The sequence below is a fragment of the Manis pentadactyla genome, chromosome 12 (assembly GCF_030020395.1).
Source record: "Manis pentadactyla isolate mManPen7 chromosome 12, mManPen7.hap1, whole genome shotgun sequence".
Lineage (NCBI taxonomy): Eukaryota > Metazoa > Chordata > Mammalia > Pholidota > Manidae > Manis > Manis pentadactyla.
In genome coordinates, this window is record NC_080030.1 from 29,243,631 (window position 1) to 29,249,906 (window position 6,276).

The window sequence follows — 6,276 nt, forward strand, 5'->3', positions numbered from 1 at the left end:
CCGCAGCGCCCTTCCGCCTGGCTCCGCGGCACCTGCGCTGCAGCCCCGGGAACGCGAAGGCCCGCAGGCCCCATCCCCGCCGACCTGAGGACCCAGGGGTCAGCCACGCCAAACGACGGGGTCACCGCGGACACCGGCCGCCCCCTCCCCGGGACCATCCACAGGCCCTGGCTGCCCGCCTCCCCTCCAGACGCGCCCCAGGGCTCTGCCGGCGATCCTAGGCTTTCCCTGGCGGAGTCTCACCGCGGCCCCCCAGGCGGAGGCGGCCGTTCTGCTCAGTCCCTTTGCTGCGGAGCCCGCAGGCAGGTCGCCGCCCTCACCGCAGGAAACTGCAGCCCCTGAAAATGGTTGCTCTGTGGGCTGCGCCCCTCACTGTGTGTCCTCTGCCCGGTCCCCTGGCTCGCACCCTCATTACTTGCAGACCGAGCTGGGTCCACCTCCACAGCCACAGCCCTCCAGGGCGTGCACAAATGTCAGGGCCAGGCCCCGGCGTGGCCCCAACTCAGCGCCATGGCTGCGTGTGCGCGAGCTCCGCACCCCACCACAGACCGTGTGGGCCGCGGGGGCTCATGGTGCCCGCCGGGTTCCCCAGTCAGCAGGCACCGCACACGGCACCCAGCTCCTCAGTGCACCGCACAGACAGCGAAGCAAGCACTTGTGCTGCCTCATCTCCCAGTGACAAACCCACATGATGCGTCACAAAACGTGCCATCAAAAGAGGGAACTGGCCAAAAAAGGTGAAAGTGCATCCAAGAAATTAGGAGTGATAATGCTGGGAGTGAAATCAGGTGAGATTAGGAAACTGGGATTGGCCACAGCAAAGAGAAGACAGGACGAGACTTCCGCTGCGGGTCCTGCAGGGGCCACAGCGCGGAAGCCCGGGAAGTGGAGAAAACCAGGTCAGGCTGCTTGAACATCTTCCCGTTTGAATTGTTCTATGAACAGAAAGCCCCTTAAGGTTGAGAAACACGTTCCTTTACTTTGGGTAGAAGACTATTTAAAAGAAAAATTGTGGTTGGCCAGCATTCAGGCCAAAATATTGAAGTCAGTTGCCACGTTGAAAGAAAACTTATTACAGAGACACTGAAAAACCACCTTTTACTCCCTGTAAAGTCTGGTTCCATCGCTTTAGACTTTCACAAGAACTGATGAACACTGAGCTGCGTGCAGCCAGATCTCACAGATTAGTTGCAGCAAATGGTCATGGCTAAGGGCTGACGATGCTCAGGGGGAGTGGCACTGATAAAAACTTCCCGTTAAAGAAACTCTTGGAGTATTTTACAAACATCAAAAGTGCAAAAGATAAAATGTTGGAATACATTTTATTAGAAAGGATTATATCAATTTATCAAGGCACAGAACAGGTAAGTTAGGGGATAAAGCAAGCACTGTTCAAACTACTCTTGGTGGTTCTCACAAAGAAATAAAACACTAATTCTCAAAGTTTCATGTTTTAAGTTACAGTATACTAAATGTTAATTTATAGTTTAAAAATTCTGTATACATTTACAATTGATGGTAAAGGAGTTAACATTTTAACGAGGATTCTTTAAAGTCAGAACAATTGTAATTTTTCTCCTTAAGATTGCTTTGCACAATTTCCACTTCTGTGGCCTTATCGGAAGTCCTGTCCTATCACGCACAGCCCACCCTGTCTGTTCTCTGGCTTCTCAGTTCTACCGCCAGCCTTCTCTAGCCCACCTCATCACCTCCTCCCCAGGGCACGCTGCAGGCCTGTTGTCAGGGGTGCGATCTGACCTCTGAAATCTCCATTTTAGGCAGGCTCTTCTCATCCAATCATTTCCCGTCCTTCAGGTCACCACCCTGGAAACACCCAACTCTTCAATATTACAGCAATCTCTAATTCCCCCATCTTTTCCACTGTTTGGTTACCCTCTTTTTTTCTTCCTTGTTCTTCTTAGATTTCGTGATCCATCTTTACAATGAATCCCTCACAAACACACTCCATTTCCCTTGGCGCCCTTCCTTATCCGGGAAACCCTTTCCTGCCCTGTGCAAACTCATTATCCATTTTGTCCTAGCCCAAAATAAGCTAAACAAATAGCTAAACTTGACTGAGAACATGGCAAAACCAGCCTGATTGGTTTCACTTTAAAGCATCTGGCATCCTAGCAACATTGCTTCCCTACTATCCACGCCGCTGCTCTCCGCTGCCCCCTTGCGGCAGACTGCCTTACCTTGTATTTGGTTAAGGAAACAAGGATCAGAGGAAAATCCTTCGTTTCCCACTGTGAGATGCTGACTACCATAGTAGGGACCAAGATAATATTTGTAAGGCCTAAGTATTGAAGGATTTATGAACTCATGGAATCTCAAAACGGCCACCCATGAAAACTTAAATTTTCTAACTCTGTAATACCATCTGTTAATTAACAGCTGAAAGATAACAGGAATGTTTGCCCTTAATGCCCTCCACACCAGGATGTATGCTGCCCCCTTCCTACTCTTCTTTGCAGGCATATCTTACGTAAATGAAATGCACCCCTTTGAAGTTCAGTCTTTCAGGCCTGTCTCCTTGAGGACAGGAAAACCATCATATGGTCTGAGACCTTTGAAACACTCTTCTTTAACAGCAGAACTGTGTTTCTGGGGCTTATGTCCTTAGGTGCAAATAAAGCTGTCTTTATTTCAGTGTGATTTTAATGAACTTTGTCACTGAATTCGTGTACCTCCCCAAATCTGTAAACCTGCTTGCACCTGCAGCCACATTGTTTTCCATCCTGTTTCAGCAGGTGTACTGTCTTCTGCTGAAGCCGTATTCTCAAGGGCTGCCTCCCAGCAGCCAGGTCATCTCCTGCCTCAGCATTTGTAAGCGCGTAACCCTGTGCTTGCAGCGCGTACCTGAAAACAGCCACAACCTGCCTCTCTGGCTACCCTCTTTCTCACTCTTTACAATCAATCTTCTCTCCACACTCAGGCTCCAATTCCTGACCTCTCATTCCTTCCTTAACTGACTTCAATCTAGTTCCTGAAATTGCCACTCCATTGAAGCAGTTTGAAACAATTAAGACTGCTTATGATCCCCAGATTGCTGCATTAAATGGGCATTTCCATCCTCATCTGACTCAGTTTCTGTAAGTTGACCAGCCCTTTTTTTGAAGCACTCAGACAGTTGTTTTTCTTCCTTCTGTGGGTAAAATTGAAACATTTCCAGAATATCTTGCCTGGCTTTAGTACATCTGCATATCAATAGGCATTCAGAGGTGGGAAGAAGTGTGGCTTTAGTGCATTTGCATCTTTCCTCAGGGGTGGGGAAGTTCATCTCCATATCAGTGGGTGATTACCTGGGCCAGGAGGGCTTATCTGTACCTGAGAGGTGAGGGGGAGGCCAGTGCTGTGGCTTCTGGAGCAGGAGAGAGAGATGGGCCGGACTGCAGTTTGTGAGCAATAAACGGGTTTTAAACTTTATTTCTCCCTTTGACTGATTTTGGTTTTTAGAGGTATTTTGCCCCGGGATTTCCTTTCCCTGGACTTAACACCTTTTCTACCTATTTCCACTGTATCTCTGGGCTTCTTGGTCTTGGGCCTTTTTCTCCCTGATTTCTACGTACTCTAAGTGATCTCATACAGCTTTATAGCTTTTTCTCTTCACCACTGTATTGCTAGTGTCTAATTCTGGCCTGTGGATAAAATGAAGGTTCCTGTGGCCAGGATTCTCACCTGGCCCTGGTTGGCTAGCTGACTACACACATGTGGGCAATACATTGCTGTTGAGTCTATATAAAGAGCCCTGCCCAGTACTCTGTGCAACACGGTGGCACAGCTGCAAGGCTGCAGGAGAGCAGAGCAGAGGCTGGAGTGGTGGCAGTGCCGAGGACAGAGGCCCAGAGGCAGAGACCGGCTTGCTGCATGAAGACTCAACTCTGAGTGGATGGGATTTTAGTGACTGACCTGCCACCATGGAAATAAAGTTGGGTATAACCCTTTCACCCCAAGAACATTTTACTGTAATTTCTTTGGTCACATTGAATCTATAGTGAACTTGCCCTGGGCTGAAACTCATTGGCAAGACATGGCCCTAGCTTAGTAAGTGGTAAACAACATTTGATGAGTGAATGAATGTATGAGTCCTTATACTTTTCAATGAAAAATGTATTAAAATCACCTTGAAAATCAAGACAGAGTTTTGTTTGAGCCAAACTTAGGACCTATAAGCCCAGGAGGATAGAACTCCTGTGGGTGGGTATCAGACATGCTCTGAAGGGTCCAAGTCATACAAGGCTTTTATCCTTGAGACAGCCAAGGAAAGACAGCACTTCAATGGAGCACATTTCATTTACATAAGATATGCCTGCAGAGAAAAGGGTGCATCTGTGTGTATGTGTTTAGGGGTGTGGGGAGAGGGTTGCTACATACATCCTTGTGCCGAAGGAAATTAAAGGGAAGGGCAAACATTCTTGCTTGTCTTTTAGCAGGAACATGGGTGCTGGTTGTTTAGCTTTTAACTTAACAGATGGTGTCATAGAATTAAAGTTTTCATGGTGGCTGTTTTGAGACTCCCAGAGTCAATGAAAACCTCCATAGTCAGTCCTCAGAAGCCTTGTCTGTGGTCCTAGTACAGTGGTCACCTTCTCCTTGGTTCACAAGTTCTATCACCTGACAGTTCTCAGTTCATGGTCTCCATGAAATATTTGTGAAATAATTGAATAGATATTGTTAGGAGGAAATGGAGGGTCAGAGAGAGTAAATAATTTACCCATGATCACACAGCTGAGAGGCACAGCTGGTAGTCAAACTGAAGTCTTAACTCCAAATCTTTGTTCTCACCATTACATCATCCAGCTTGTGTACTTGATCCCTAATTCCTAGAATCTGCCTTTATTTACCCTATGCTCAAGCCAGACTGGAATGATTTATGTACTTGAATGTGGCTATTTTCCCACCTCAGCCTTGTGGGTTTAAAACCCAATTTCCACATGCAATTTTTATTTGTTTACCTATACTTGTACTACCAGTCTCTTAAGATAGCTTTCAAGTTGTGTCACCCTTAAAAAGTCTTAATTTTGCTAACTGAAGTATATTTTCTCCCACCTAAACCTAAACTGCTTCTAAGTACAATTGTATAGTTGTATCACATTGTTTCAGCATCGAAACTGCCTACTGGCGGAAAATGTGACCCACACTGCGCCACCTCCGTGTTCTGCCTCGCCTTGTGCTGAAAGGGGGAACATGTATTTGTTGACTTGGAATAGTTTTAGATTTGTATTTGATCTAGAGACAGAATATCCAAGTGGAAGAATAAAACCAAACAACTGACTCTTTTTCAAGAGGAGAAAAACCAAAGTTCAATTATGTTAGTCCAGGAAAGCCATGGACCTAGCTTCCAGAGACAGTCAGGGAGAGTGAGGAGAAGGGGGTAGGGGCTTGAGAGTTCAAAGGAAAAGGGAAGTAATTTCCAAGAATATGAAAATAGTAAATATTTGATAAACAAAATCCTTGATGGGCCACAGAGAAAAATATGGAACGCTTCCCAAGTTTCATGTCATCCTTGCACAGGGGCTATGCTTAATCTCTGTACAGTTCTAATTTTGGTATTATGTGCTGACCAAGTGAGGCCCATTTATACTGGCACTTTTTTCTATAAATATATTGGAAACATTTTTGGAGATTTGCTACAACTTGAAAAAATATTTTTTCTCTAGCTAATTTTATTGTAAGAATACCATGTATAATAAATATACAAAATATGTGTTAATAGGCTGTTGTTGGTAAGGTATTAGTTAAGTTTTCGGAGACTCAAAAGTTATACATGGATGTTCAATTCCATTGGGGTTGGTGCCCCAGCCATGATGTTCGAGGGTCAAGTGTATGTTTTTTGTGTGAAACTGAATCCGACTGAGGGCCCTGATCAGTTAAGAGAATTTGGAGAAAGAGAATTCGTGGCAGATTAAGACTGGTCGTTTTCTTCAGTGGGTTCATTGATAAGGAAACCGATCGCTGATTGTGAGAGAAATCAGTGTAAATTAGCAGTTTGTGAATCTTAAATTGCTGGTGATGAGTCTATGATCTGATTAAGTGCCTAAGTGAGGAATAGGAGGATTGATCCAAAGAAGGCCGTTTGAATTAATGTGATAGGCTAGAATACACACTTTATCTTTACAAACTTCTCTCCGCTCAAAGTCAGCAAAAATACGGAATGAAAGGGAATCCATATTGTACTGTAAACCCAGAACAGTCTGTCTGGCCTCTGGCCCTCAAACAAGTCGTCTGTATTCTCACATAATAACGTGTCTGCAGAGAGGTCAGCGTTAGCAG

The 6,276-nt window shown here is 45.6% G+C and overlaps 1 non-coding gene across 1 annotated transcript; it reads right to left on the bottom strand.

Annotated features, from left to right (window-relative positions):
* Positions 1 to 5,473: 5,473 nt before the first annotated feature.
* LOC118932786 (U6 spliceosomal RNA) lies at positions 5,474 to 5,580 on the bottom strand. Its single transcript, XR_005032897.1, has one exon. It is a non-coding gene; the product is annotated as a U6 spliceosomal RNA (small nuclear RNA).
* Positions 5,581 to 6,276: the final 696 nt, after the last annotated feature.